The 15,959-nt window shown below is 32.5% G+C and overlaps 1 protein-coding gene and 1 long non-coding RNA gene across 2 annotated transcripts in view; one reads left to right on the top strand and one right to left on the bottom strand.

Annotated features, from left to right (window-relative positions):
- LOC114329730 (uncharacterized) overlaps positions 1–15,959 on the top strand; it is a 909,636-nt gene that overhangs the window by 603,003 nt on the left and 290,674 nt on the right. The gene's annotated exons all lie outside the window — the stretch shown is intronic.
- LOC126879270 (uncharacterized) lies at positions 331–1,603 on the bottom strand. The gene is made up of 2 exons (XR_007696017.1): positions 973–1,603; positions 331–681 (listed from the first exon to the last, which is right to left on the bottom strand). It is a non-coding gene; the product is annotated as an uncharacterized LOC126879270 (long non-coding RNA).

The raw sequence follows: 15,959 nt of genomic DNA on the forward strand, positions 1-15,959 counted from the left end.
CTACCCAGGTTGTGATACCTGGGTAATGACAAAGAGGGATGAAGCCCAACTCAGGACATTTGAGAGAAAAATACTGGGAAAAGTATATGGTCCGGTACAAGAGAAAGACCGCATATAGGGAGTCAAGAGAAGCAAGAGGTTAATCAATTTGAAACGAAAAAGGCGATGGACTACCCCAGCTAATTGAAACAATATTCGAAAATATTACCTCAACTAACCAAGATAGCCATCGTTACACCCTTAGCTTAGCTCAGTCACTCAGGTGTGTGTTCGTCTTGTCCTAACCTCAGATATGAACTATTAAAATTGGAATGGAAGCAAACAAAACAATAATTTTAACTAATCATGTTTATTGTTCATAAAGATATAATAAATAAAATGACTTAGTAAATTGCATTAACAAATGTATTTAAATTCTTGCCAAAAACTAACAATTCTGGATTATACTTATGGCTTTTGGTAGCTGGTGGTATCTTCTTGATGTCGTATGGTACTGCTGCTGGTTCTGCAACGGGCTCTGGGGTTGTAGGTGGTGTATTCCACCAGGCCTACGGATGTTGGTCGTTGCAGTCTTGGTTATGTGGTTGCAGCCCTGATGACATGGTCCTCGTTGTTGTATCGCCGGCGATTTGAGGGTTGTTGAAACTCCCGGAGGGAGAAAAGTGGTTTCTTTCCAAAAAACTATAAAATAGAGACACATATCAATCATCAAGAAGAAAAACCAACGTGTGCCATCTGCCGTTCTAATCGTCAGAAAGAGTAGCAGATGACAAGAATAAATCAAATGAAATTTAGATGAGAATAGTTAAAATTCTGATTACTAAACGTGCATACATGTAAATTAAAAGATAATTATATTTGAAACTAAAATATCAGAACACATGGTCTGACATTGGAAGTTAGGTTAGATAAAAAACAATTAGAAAAACTGTTAGACAGAGAAATATAATCACAATATAATGTTATCCTTACCCCAAGAGATGATTTGATGAAATAGAAATGATTTATTTTTCGAATTACATGCCTTTTTAAGGATTAATTTTTCCCTTCCAGTGTATGTCAGGGAGTAGGGGGTCAAGTCGATGAAGTGACACTGTCATTGAAAACGACATTTAAAATGACAACCAAGTACTATGAAGTAGCGGCATGTTCCGTATTGAAAATACAGATATTTGGAGAGTATGAATATACGAGGTATGTTCAGTATGATGATTTAAATAAAAAGAGATATATTAAATAGAAAATAATAAAAGAGGGTAATAAAAGAGAGCGCCAACCGATTTTTAAAGGGGAAAATGGGTAAACCAATTAGAAGAAGATAATTATTAATGAAATATTAAAGGAAATAAGGTAAAATAATTATTTAAAAATAAAATATCAAAGATGTGACGTTTGTAACGTTACACACTCCTCTCACCCATCAGAAAAATTTTGAACACACGTGAGAAATTTTTCCCAAAGAAAACAGGAATGTTACACACTCCCTCCACTCATCAGAAAAATTTCGAACACAGGTGAGAAATTTTTCTCAAGGAAAACAAGAAATCATAGTTCTAACCAGAAATAAATATATGCAGTAGTAATCGTTCAGAACAAATCAAAAATAAATACTGATAATAAAGTAAATATTAAGTCAGTGTGTATAGTTAATTTAAATTATTAGTCATAAAAAATTTTAAAGTACCAAAATAATTTTCAGATGTTACTCTGGGGAAAATAAAAATATTACTCAATGAATTGTAGCATTCATCACACTATAAAATATTTATTATAAATAAATGACATCAGAGAATATCTATCTCTGGATAAAAAAAATAAATGTACTTTAAAAAAGTATGAAATTAATTCAAAATTATAAAGACTTGTCGTATAAAGTGTAAGTAATAATCAAATTTAACTAATAATCCAAAAGTAAGTAAGTAACCATAGTCAAATAATGTAGACATATTAAAAATGAATTGCATTGCAAATATTCTGGTATTTATATAAAATAAAAGGCATATTATAACCAAATTTAAGTAAATATAAGGGATATCACATCCTATATAAAATAAATAAATAGCTATTGGAGCTACTAACAACAACTGAATCTCGAACAAAATAACAAGTACTCGGATAACAAGTACCTAAAGTAAGGTAATAATATAATAATCAATATGATAAGGTGAGTAAAAGCATATAAGTAGATAAAGATAATATAAATATAATATAATAAAAAGAAATGCAAGTGCAACTATAGATAAACCATTAAAAAAAATAAGTACCAACTATATGGAAAGCCAAATAAGACAAAGTTCTACACCAAAGGGTTTGAAAAAACTGCATAAAACCAGTCCTAAAAGACTTAACCAATAAGTTAATAAAGAGAGAGAGAGATAATGATACATAATGCAAATGCTACTTCCATCAAATGCATACCAGGGATCTACACTAAAGAACAAAATATATGTATAAAAATGCATAAATATGATTTGCAAAGATGGAAAATAACAAATGCTAGTAGCTAAACTACAATCATACTTCAAAGCGCCACAATTCTACACCAGATTTCTAAAAGTAGATACCTATGCATAGAATTGTTTGAACTCCAAAAGAAAAAATTTATAAAAGACATCATCCTAAAAATAATATACAGCATTAAACTGTATATCAACAGTCATTAAGACCAAAAAAACGGAACTCAGACTCAATAGATCTGGCCCAACCCTATGGATAACTTATATGTACCCTAGGAAAAAAAAAACACTAGGTGTCTATGCAGCTATATATAAGCCATACACAACTTATAAGTGCCGGATGAGGCTTTCGTGCTAATCTGTATCAAAAATCAGTACAACACCCAAAATAAAATAATAAAACAATAATATATAGATAAATAGGGCATTGTTAAATAAAAAAGATGTTAAATATAATGTTTATCATAATTAATATAAGTGCAATAATGCAAAAAATTGAAAAATGTAAAATATGATGCTTTACGAACTAAAATTTTTTTGAGATTCAAGACAAGAAGAAGAATGGTTTAAATTAATATTCTGAATACGTAAAGAAGAAGAATAAGAATAAAATACCTCAATGAAAGAAAAGAACTTGAAAATTGTCCTAGTCTTTACTATACAAGTAAAGTAGTACATACCATGCGAACAGAAAGTTCGACGGAAACAACAAAATTTTTGGTAGTTGTACAAAATTGGTAATAAATATATGAGAACAACTAGGAAAAATAAGAATAAGTAAAAAGTAATTGAAAATAAGTAATAAAACAAGATTTAAATGCACTTTAGAGTACACAGAAGTACCTATGAAAAGAACGTAGAAGAAATAGTACGTATAAAAAGTACAGAAAATATGACAATAAATGGAAAAATTCTCTTGGGTTTTGGATAGTTACGACAAAATAAGAGTAATTAAAGAAGAACTACCAAAAAAAACTGGTTAAATTGAAAAAAACAGGAAAAATGCCATGTGGACATTACTATCAAGGTCCTAACATAAAAATTAGCTAAAAAAAGTAGGTAAAAAGTATCAAAATGTTAAAAATACCAATATTTGCAACTGTAAATGTATTTTAAATCAATTATGCTGAAATATATAATAAAATTATTGAAACTGGTAATACTTTTTGACCCATAACATGTGAAAATATATAAAAATTAGTCAAAAAGTACCAAAATAGAAAATATATATAGATTTACTGCAAAAATTGAATATAAAAATGAAATATAAGAAAATAGTATTTATTAATGCTTGTTGTCTGCTACCAAACCACACACTCACAGCTCGATTCTTCGGATAAGACAAGTGCGTTGGTGCGCCAGTGAAACCTATATCCGTAATCAGCCCAGGTTAGACAGTCACATCTTTGATATTTTATTTTTAAATAATTATTTTACCTTATTTCCTTTAATATTTCATTAATAATTATCTTCTTCTAATTGGTTTACCCATTTTCCCCTTTAAAAATCGGTTGGCGCTCTCTTTGATTACCCTCTTTTATTATCTTCTATTTAATATATCTCTTTTTATTTAAATCATCATACTGAACATACCTCGTATATTCATACTCTCCAAATATCTGTATTTTCAATACGGAACATGCCGCTATCCGCAATAACCCGTAATCTACGGTATCCTAAATGAAGGTTATGATATTGTACGATTTGTGAAAAGTGAAAGGCTATCATAGCTGGGACATATGCAGAGACCAGACAATTTAAAAACAACAAAGAAAATATTACAATGGAAGCCGACAGGAAGGCGAAAAATGGAAGGCCCAGAACTAGATGGTTGAATGATGTGGAATACGACCTGAAAACCATGAACATAAGACAATGGAGAAGATGGTTACCAGAGAGATCTGAATAGAAAGACATAGCCAGAAAGGCAAAGACTCATCCAGGGTTATGATGCAAAAAAAGAAGAAGATGAAGGTTTTTGCTTATCTCAATCAATTCCACCCATACATATGGTTTTTAAATAAATATAATATGCGGGTTAAATCGAAGGGGACGTTTTTTTTTCTAAATCAAAGGTCAAAGATTCAATTTATTCGTCTTCCATTGCATTAGTTAAGTCAAGGTTCAGTTGTTTCCTTCCTAATTTAGATTGTTTTTCTAAAGGCTTTTTTGGCTTATTTAGTCGCAAGTTAAAATCATTCAAAAACACTCATTAAAAGATAAGAAACTGACATGATTTTCACTTTTTGGTTTGTAAATATCATACATGATTTTGTAAAGTATCTAGTTGTTTAGTGTGAATTTCAATAATTATTTCATTCAAAAGAATCCTTTTGTTTATTCTAAGGCACTGTGGGCCCTCGGTTATAATGTAATCTTTCATTCTGCATTTAAATTTTTCAAAAATATTCTTTAGTATCTGCAGGATAAATGAATGTACTTAAACAGCATTGGACCAAGATTTTGCGTCTACCCCTTAAATCCATCATTATTTAGAACAAAAATATCAGGGAAACAAATGGGTTTTAACTAATTTACTCAAATAAAATTTTTGAATAACTGTTTTTAATAAAGTTTATTAATAAATTTATTCAAACATTTATAATACAAACTGTCAAAGTCGAATCAACAGTACACAAGAAACTTTCTTATTATTGAAGACAGTACATCATCACAAGCGAGGCAATTGCACGGATAAATTGTGGTTATATTCAATAAGTTTTCGCATTCTGTGTTTTGCATTATGAGATACAGCCCCATAAATTTGGAAGTTTCGTTTTCAGGCCTGCACCCTCTACCCGGTTCAGAATATTGTTAGACACATCTGCATGATGTTCGAGAGATATTAGTTAGGCCAGTTAAAGTTTAAGCTTTAGTTTTGTGTTTGTATAGGAAGTTATGTGTGCTTTCTATACTAAAAACAAAAAGGACATAATTAAAATCCCATCTGTTTTTTTGTGTATTCAACCACCACAACAATCAGCACAATTTACATAAAATGTACAAAAAATAAAAACAACTATGTATTTTATGTTAGTTTGTATTAAATGGACATTCTTAATCGACACCATTGCTTGTCATAATTTTTATGTATAATCCATCATAATAATTACTCTTATGTACCAAAAAACTTTTCATAATACCACGTTTTTATTATTTATAAGACAAAATGTAAAAAAAAATTTATAGAAACAATTATTCTATAAAAATACAAAAATAGACAGTTTCGTTTTGATTTAAATCTGTCTCCTGCCATCCCCCGATAGCGCTATTTCTAGGTCTACCTGTTATCAAGGAGGCTATGCAAGAAGACAAATTTACATCAAAACTTCCGTAGTTCTCGGTATACAATAAAACTATTTATACCGGAGTAAGGTTAGAACGCCCTCTAACGGGGAATAAGTGAAATAAATATCGACTCGATTCTAGGTTTCTGTTGACCCAGATATGAAAATATCAAAAGGCACCGCTAGGAAAATATTCCAAAAATGCGGTTCAGAGAACCTATATGAAACGAGTTTTTGTACTCTCATACAGAGTATGGCATTAGTAAAAATACAATTTTTTTTTATTTTTACTAATGCCATACTCTGTATGAGAGTACAAAAACTCGTTTCATATAGGTTCTCTGAACCGCTTTTTTGGAATATTTTCCTAGCGGTGCTTTTAGATATTTTCATATCTGGGTCAATCGAGTCCACATTTATTTCAATTATTCTTTATTCTCCCCAGGTATTCTAGTCACTAGACTAGACCATATTGGATGTTAGGTATGGAGATAAATACTTGGTATATAAGTTCTATTAGAACAGTATTAAAATAACTATGATTTTTTAAAATAATAAAAATCAATGCATCCATGTAAAATCCCTATCTATTTATTAGCGTGCTTTAAAATGGAATTTAAATGTCATTGCATTAGTCACATTTTTAAATTAGTTTGAAATTTAAAAAATCGATTTATCCATATAAAAACAGTTAAATATTGCATTGTCATCAAGTTCTGAGCTATTCTTAATATTTTAGATTTCTAGCTAGTCGGGAATTATACCCCATTCCACGAATATACGACCCTCTTGGATTATCGCGACAACGAATATTTAACGGGGCAAAATATGAAGAACGAAAGTAAATTGCAAATTATATTGTTGTTTATTGGAGTAATTATTAGAGCAAAATACTTTCGTACTTGTTATGTTGCACACTAAAATATTCGTTGTCGCGATAATCTATATAAACAGTCGTATATTCGTGGTAGGCATGGGAATAACCTACCAGTTTAAACCTAAAACCGGTTTTTTTACTTCGCAATAACCGGTTTTACCGGTTGTTTTTTGTAACGGTTATTACCGGTTTTTTCTTTTTAAAGTAAAAACCGGTTATTAGGTTTTTACGGTGATTAGGATTAGGTTAGGTATTATTGTGGATCCCAATCCTGATTATTATTCTCAAGTAATTATTCCAAACAAAACCATAATTCAAATTTTATTTTATTTTATAAATACAATAGCAAACTGAAAGTGCAATCTCACATCAGCCAGAAACATTTATTAAGTTTTATTATAATATTTCCTTGAAAAGGTATTTGTAATCATAATATTTACATAAGAAGTGATCTGGTTGAATTAGACGCAAACATCATCTATTTTTCACACTTAACTCTTGACATTGAAAGTGGGTGAATGACTTTTTCTGATTACCAAAAATAATGTTCTGACTATGAATATCGAATTACTGATTACGAATAAGAATCTCCAAGAATTTCCTTACGTTTTCAAAACGATACACCCATACGGGAAGTATTAAATGAGTTAAAATGTACCTATTCTACAAATATACAAACGTGTTAAAAGTAATACATGATAAATTTTTTTCGATGGTAGTAAAAATAAAAGATAAATTGCATTTTCCAATTTATTTTTAAGTAAAATATTTATGTTAATATTATTTTTTTAATCCCATTTCTTGTAACCCATTGGATTAAAAAAACCGAAAAAACCGGTTTTTTTGGCCGGTTATAACCGCCAGGTTAAACCGTAAGCAAAAAAAAAACAGTATAACCGAAAACCGCTGTTTTGTCAAAAACCGCCATCCCTAATTCGTGGAATACACCATATGTTTAACCCTCATAAAGCGGTGCTTAGATTCTCACGTAAACGACGGTGCGGGGTGCATCTGCACCCCATCCGTATATCCATATTTTTATGTGAAATTCGGGGAAATTGATTTGAAAGATAATTAGGACTTGTTTATTATACTATGAAACATAATTTTACAAACAAAGTACCTACTCATTTCTTCTTAAAAAAATTATTATCGTTGCAAGACAAATACATGAAATTTTTCCCAGAGTGAGCAACACACAGTTTTTATACGCAATACAGTTATGCCGGGACTTTCGGTCTTTTTTCTCTGACATAAGCAACACTGACTTTGCCCCGTAGCTCTGTTAGCTCCAGGTGGAACATCAGAAACGTCCAATTCAGGATATTATGAAATTTTCATCATTTGCACCCTACAGTTATTTTTCCAAAAAAGCACGTAAACGTATAGAGTTTTAAATGCAGTGATGGGTGGAATGCGTTTAGAAGTGAATTTAATGTGAATAAAAAAATGGACAAAAATCAAAAAAATTATTAAACAACATAGATGAGAAAAACGAGATCTGGGGTGCACCTGCACCCCGCACCGCCTTACGAAGGTTAAAATCGATTACAAGATTTTTCCCGGCCAAAGAACAAGTAAAGTAGGAATCATTTCTATAGAACAGAAGGAATCATTTCTATAACTTAATTTTTTGGCAACAGGTTACATCAAGAATGAAACGTTAACATGGGCAAGACTTTTTATTAACATGTAATCAAAAAAAAATTAATATTGTGTTTGGTGACCCCCTAGTTGAAAACACTCCTGTATACGTCTAGGCATTGACAAAATGAGATAATCGATGTCTGCTGGAGGCAACTCGTTCCAAGCAACTTAAAATTCACTGATTAACTGTGCCAGAGTCTGTGGAGGATGGTGCAAAGTGGACAGTCTCCTCCCCATCATATCCCACACATGTTCGATAAGATTTAAACCCAGTGAAAGGGGTAGTCACGGCAAAAAATTAACGGCAGCGTCTTGGAGAAAGTCCATCGTTGGACGAGCAATATGGAAACTCGCGTTGTCTTCCTGAAAAAGGACCTTTCGACGGACGTCTAGAAAAGGCAGTAAAGTGGTTTGTAAGATGTCATCAACATATCACACATCTATCATACTGCCTCGAATAAACAAACGTGGTGATCCGCTATCATAGGCAATAACCCCCCAAACTATTACTCCAACTGTCCTGTGTAGATGCCTCTCAACAGCAAACCTGATATCTCGTCGCTCTCCATGACGGCGTCTTATCATCTTACGACCATCTTACTTTACTTTTTCGTGTCTGGATCCGACTACAGTTTTTCTGCCCAATATCGGGCTACGTCTACACCCTTTGTATTTGCGAGCCATAAATCATCAAGGGTGCACTGTGATGGGCAAAGTCTGCATAATCTCAGATGCTCCACGCTATGTAGTTCCCCACATTCACAAAGTGCGTCGTTATCTGCCTTGATGCCCCATTTAATAAGGTTCTGTTTTACAGGGGCAACACCTATGCGTATTCGGTTGAGTGTCCAACGTCCAAATTACGACCATCATGCATACTTAAACAAAATCACGATTCATCTCTGAATGCTGCATGATGCCATTCTGCCACCTAATGCTGCAGTTCTCTGCACCAATTCCAACGTTGATGACAGTAGTCCGCAGTCAAAGGAAGCACTCGTCGTGGTAGGAATGAAAACAGTGGAAAGGATTGAATGCTACGGAATAGGGTACATATAGTAACAAGTCTACCTTCTACTCCAAACCATTGGTCAGCGATTTGACGCGAAGTAGCAAAACGGTCTCGCAGAGCCAGGAGTCTAAAGCACCCATCTTGACGCCCTGTGGTACACCTCGGTTGACCAGTTGGTCTTCTCCGTGTTCCTCTACCTTCGTTTGTCCACACGATATCCTCGCATAACTGTCATTGCCGTACAATAACCACGACAGCCAATTTCGTGATACGACAAACCCATATCTCTATAGGCAATAATTCTACCCTTGTCAAAATCGCTAAAATGGTGGTAATTTTGGTGTCTTCGAACTCGAGGCATATTCTTGCACTAAACACAATTAGACTGAGGAATAATAACTAAAAATTTGTGTACCAACCGATCTTCATAAATGGGTCTTTTCACAAAAAAAGGACATCGCACACATCTTATGGAAATTAAAATGTCACTCAAATTCAATAAAATTTATACGAATAGATTCGTTTTAAATTAACGGCAAATCTTATCATTGCGCCAACTGTTAATTATGATTAATTACGGCGCAAATTGCAATTAAAATTTATCGAAATCGCATTTTTGGAGTCAGTAAAACTGTCAGTTACAATCACTATTGCTCTGGGTGCTATTCAAAAGAGCTTAAACCCCGCTGGGCCTAAGCGGATTAGTGAAACTAATCCGCTGATTTATGGAGTACAAACAATTTGGGTATTATAAAATATTTTTTCTCTCTCTAACTTATGTACGTATCCATTTGATTTCAGATTTATTTATATCAATTTCTGCTCTTATTATTGAAAATATGGAGTTGGCGCAATGATAAGATTTGACCGTTAATTTAAAACGAATATATTCGTATAAATTTTATTGAATTTGAGTGACATTATATTTTCCATAAGATGTGTGCGATGTCCGAAAGATAAAACTTTCTTTTTACAAAAACTATAACAGATAAAACATTGATATTGTTATCATAGCATGCTTTAAATATAGTCATTGTGCTGCCAAAAAAGTTCAAGAAATTATTCCTTCTGGGTGTAACACTGCTAATGTCACTGAGTATAAAAACATTTTAGAAATAGTTCCCATGTTATTCATTTTTAAATATATTTTCACTAGTAATACCACTAGATATCAAATTATTTCCGGAAATTTTTTGAGATCATGAATATTTTGAAAATTTCCCGAGTCGCAGACGAGGGAAATTTTCTAAAAATATTCATGATCAAAAAAAATTTCCGGATATTAATTTGACTTCGCGTGGTATTCGGTAAGAAAATTCCACACCAAATTTGCATTTGAAAATCCGAAGCTGCATGAACAGATTAATAGCGCGCCATAGCTTTGTCAGCAATTATTTAGGCTTTCAAATTCGTAATTTCTACTCATTGTAGTTGCATGGGAATACCATTTCAAGATAGAAAATAGTATATTCTTCAATTTTACATAAGTTTTGAGTAACTACAAGTTATAGAAAATTATTTTTTGGCGTTTTTAAAACTAAACTACGTAAAATTGAAAGTACTGAATGGGAAAAAGGTAAATAAATTAGTGTCTAAATATTATATATATTTTATTAGACATAGAAACTTAATTGAAAACATTCAAAGTCCTGCATTTTCGCCATTAAGAAGAGAGGAGGTGTCCGAAGAATATAGAAAACATCTTAGTTTTGTAACTAAAATGAATCAAAACTAAATTATGTAAACAAATAAAAACCAGTCTGTCAAAAATGTTCTGTTATTGTAAACGTCAAAAAATTTCCACTATAATTCGCTGTTGGGTACCCCACGAGCAAAAAATTTCCGATAAAATACCTCCGTTGCCATGGTGACCTGTCAAAATAACGTATTTTGATTGGTTCAAAATTACAGGTGTGGAATTTTCAGTTTAATTGCTTCTTTAGTATTCTTCTTCCTGTTCTTCTACTATAGATTGGATATCGTCAAAGCTATTAAAACTTTGTGTAGATCTGTTCTAAACAGTTCGTTTGTGGTGTAACCAAACCACTCTCTTAAATTAATCTTTAAAATTAGACAGGCGACGACCCCTATTCTCATTTTAAAAAAATACGGATTACGTCATTACGCTCAGATTGACAACGTCACTAGTATGATAAATATACCAAAAAATCGTATACTCTAACACTGAACCACTGACATGCGGTATTCCATACCTTGCCGAAAATATATATTTTGTTGTAAAAGGTGTTTTATAAAAAGTTACTTGAACACCATCTGTGTACCTTCAAATGGTATGTAATTGTACCTGCTCCCAACTGCGACGAGTATTAACCAGTGGCGTGCGGTGACATTTTCGGAAGAGGAAGCGATTCAATAAGGGTTTAACAAATATTTTCTTACGAGGGTCGAGATCAAAATATATACCTACTTAATAGGTGTACCTATACCTAATGTATTACCTGTTAACTTATATCGACTAAAAACAAGAACTACAAAAAATTAGGTATAGTGTTTAACCCAGTCTGAGAGACATGCACACGCCTTGAGAATGAGATTCGGGTGATACAAATTCATTGAGGCAAGGAGGATGTACTCTTATAAGCGGGCGTCACTCCATCCCGCCCCAATGCTTCATACTATCCACTTCCCCTCCGATAGCACTCTGATGTGCTACATGGGCTCTCTATCAGCAAAGTGCTTATTATGTGGGAGTCCTGGATACAAGGACTCACAAACGAAATCCTACCCCGATCAATGCAGTTTAGTGACTCTAGTGACTTAGTATATCGTATATCTAGTGACTTATCATCGATCTGTACTGCTTGCTCAGGGTCGAGTCCCTGCTCCAGGCTTGGTTTCTTTAAACTTAAAAAGAAGAGTTCTATTCAAAATTGTTTTTATATTCCGATTTCGAATCAACTTCCATAACACACGACTTTCAACAATGTGACACTTATTTACTTATACTTGAGTCCTATTCTCTTATCAACCAATGCAAATTTTTTGTCGATAACATCGTCGTAAAATTTTGGATTTTCTGATAATTGTTTAATAAATGCACTCTTTTTCAATCGATAATAGGGCTAACTTGGAAAGTCTGTCTTCACATGTAAAATTTATTGTAAAACTTTTGATGCGTTTTAATACTGAAAAACTTCGTTTAACTGATGCACTTGTAGCTAGGATAGTTAGTACCTACTACTTAATTCACACAACTTGCCCTTTTTACACAGAGACACAGAGTTAAACCAGTAGTATTCAAAAAATTCAACGGATTCCTAAGTATTTCTTTATCACTAATTTCAGGTGTTTTATAAATGACATTTAACTGAGAATGCAAAGCTAGATTATCAAAAAAAAATCATAATTTAATCGTACTGAATTAAATAGGTACATACCTCTGTGGGAGATTTTAATGAATTATAATTAGACATATTAAAATTACATAATTCTACATATTTTATTTCTTTAAAATTTTCAAAGTGATAATTAATTTGTTGTAGAATATTATCAAAAATTTCGATGTATACGTATAATCGTCGATAGGTCTCTCTTTCGCCGACAATATCAATCATCATTATTTTTCTTTTAGGTTCGAAGCCCATATTTTCAGCTTTATCCCAAATATTTTTGAACAGCTCATTATTTTAATCATCATAAGTCATCAAATTGTCTTATACAAAATGCAATGCACTTGACTTCGTCTGTAAAATGTCGTAGGTACTATAAAATATCAGTAAAAGGAAAAATCTCAAAATGTCAAATAAAATATTAGTAACAATATTAAGCAAAAAATTGAAATCGAGCCATTTGTACCTAAATACCTACCCCTTATAGCAGCAGTAACCTCATCTCGTTTTCGGAATCGGAAGCGGTCGGACGAGCGCTTCTAGGCGTATCAAAATTCGCGTGAAAGGAACATGACTAGCGGGTGAGGTTATTAAACCCTGACCAATTTTTGAACGGGACAAATGCATGACAAGCAGCGATTTTGAGATGCGCTTCCGTCAGGACCGGACTGAATCGTTGAATTGTGTGCTTATTTGAGACCGTTCGTATGCGATCAATTTTTAATAATGTTTCAATGCCTATTAGTTACATAATAAATTACTTAGATTAGGGAAACATTGTTGATAATTAAATACTAATTAATAATATATATATTTTCTTATATGGAAGAATAGGGAAGCGGCGCTTCCGTCGCTTCCATGGACCGCACGCCTCTGGTATTAACCCATGTTACGCTTTGACCATACGAGCGATTTTTTACGGCGCGATAATTTACGGCGCCCATTGGTTTGATTATCTCCTCCACCAATTTTAGGTGAAATCATTTCACCTAAAATTGGTGGAGGAGGTAGTCAAACCAATGGGCGCCGTAAAAAATTGCCTGTGTGGTCAAAGCGTTGGTGTTTACGTTTCTATAGTTAAAAGCAGTCCAGTGTGTTATTTCGCTATTACTAAGGCAGCAACTTCATCCAGTTGTTCTGCCTTCAAGTGAAAAGCACTATTTTACTATTTTTGAGTTACCAATATTCAAGCTTTTTAGTGATTCAGTTTGTAAAGGATTTTGCAAGAACCTTCACCATTTTTTTAATGACTTGCCGTCATACTTTCAACATGTGAACAAGCCAAATCCACAGCTCAGATGTTACCTGGGGCAGATTAGCTAAATATTTTAAACATCCTAGCTTAATGTAGCATTTTAAACCAATCTTTCCTTGACGGACTACTTTTGCTGGGCTTTGACTCACATATTTTTGTTAAACAATATCTTGGTGGTTAGCATGTACATTGCACGTAAGCACTGATGACCAGTCGAAAACTAGTTATGTGATTTTGATGTGGCCCTTTTGAGGGATTTTAAATATACCTTTTATACAAGATTTTATTATTTTTTTAATATTCATAATTTTCTCGAAAAAGTAAAGTTTATTTTATTTGGAGCAATATTGTTTTCTACAGCAGTGTGAAGAACCATGTCGTAGTTAATATAAAATAGAAATAGGGTGATATAAGACAAATTCGTATTGAAAACAAAGAATAGGCAACGGTATAACATACCGCATGTCAGAGTCTAAATCCTGAAAGATCCACATCAGTAGCTAATTTATATTTTAAAAGAACAATATTTGTTATTTTTTGTTTGACAATGGAGATCGATAATTTATTGCATAATGATGATAAAATTTTATTTTTGTAATAAAAAACTAATACTTAATTTAATCGACCGAATATTCAAAAGGAATTAAGAACCTTATACAAAAAACTACATAATAAAAAAAGTGAAAAAATAGTTATTTTCCTAACTAGTGCGGAAATTGATACTTTCACGCACGAGACTGCCGTTGACCCGAATGACGCGATAGCGGAGTTCGGGCAAGTAGTCGAGTGCGGGGAAGACACTTTCCTTATGAGTTAGGAACAATATTTTTTCTAGGGCCGTACGTTTGGAAAAAAGCCACAAAAATAGAGTTTTATCAATTTTTATTTAGAAGTGAGAATACACAAATTAATTCTTTGACGAAGTTGTCAAAACCAAACTTTCAATATAATGGGTTAAAATGACGACGATATTGGTTTCCATGACGACGATTCAAAACCATTGTAATTGTCTACTGATCTGACTTTTAAATATTATGTCAACATAATTTTATTTCATCGAATTATCAGTAGTAATCGCACAAGAGCTCTAAAATTATTGAATATGAAATTATGTCAAAGTGTCACGAGGGCAAAAATTATATATTAATTTTAGAGATCGAGTGCAATTTGTTGCGATTATTTCATGAAAAACTGTTCAAAACCAAAATTTTATTGTAATTTATTTATGTAAGTACAAATTCGTACAATTAAACACACAGTTGTTATAAATACTTGACGGTTGAAAGTCATCACTTTTATAATTTTTAAAACATTAATTGTCATTAATGTCACTGAATGTATTTTTTCATAGCAACGAAGGACATCTGACGTAATATACTTGACGACGGGAAATTATCAAAAATTATCCGGTATAATATCACAAGAGAGAATATCACAAGATATAAAGAGATATAATATCACAAGAGATAAAGAATTATCCGGTATAATATCCGAGAATAAATTGAAAATAATGCGACCGTTTTTCAAAAATTTGTTGTCTGGCAATAGACACGAGAGCCCGCAGGGCTCAAGTAGCTATTGCCCAATGACAACAAATTTAAGTAAAAATGAAGCATTATTTTCTTATTTACTTTTACTGTCGTGTGATATTCGTAAGATTATTTTTTAATACATGTAATATGGATATTTTCTTAAATATGACAGTTGTCAAAACTATTAATCTGGTTGCCATTAAACAGAAACAATCTACTTAAAAAAATTATATCAGTAATTTTCTACAGTAGATAATTCTCAGTATAATTTTAATCTTATTGGACAGAACTAAACATGTTATCAAATATCTCTCTATACGATTGGAAGTTATATATATAAATTCGGGTTCAAAACGTCCTCCGACGTTGTCCGATGCCTTGTTGCCAATATCTTCTATCATTGCAGTTTTCATCTTCTAATCCTCGTACACTCATTGATCGTCTTACTCCTTGTATCCATGTCGTTCTTGGTCTTCCTCTTTTTCTGTTTTCTGTGGGTATCCATTTCATAATTTTCTTTGGCATTCTTTGGAACGATTGGAA

Source organism: Diabrotica virgifera, chromosome 1 (genome assembly GCF_917563875.1).
Source record: "Diabrotica virgifera virgifera chromosome 1, PGI_DIABVI_V3a".
Taxonomy (NCBI): domain Eukaryota; kingdom Metazoa; phylum Arthropoda; class Insecta; order Coleoptera; family Chrysomelidae; genus Diabrotica; species Diabrotica virgifera.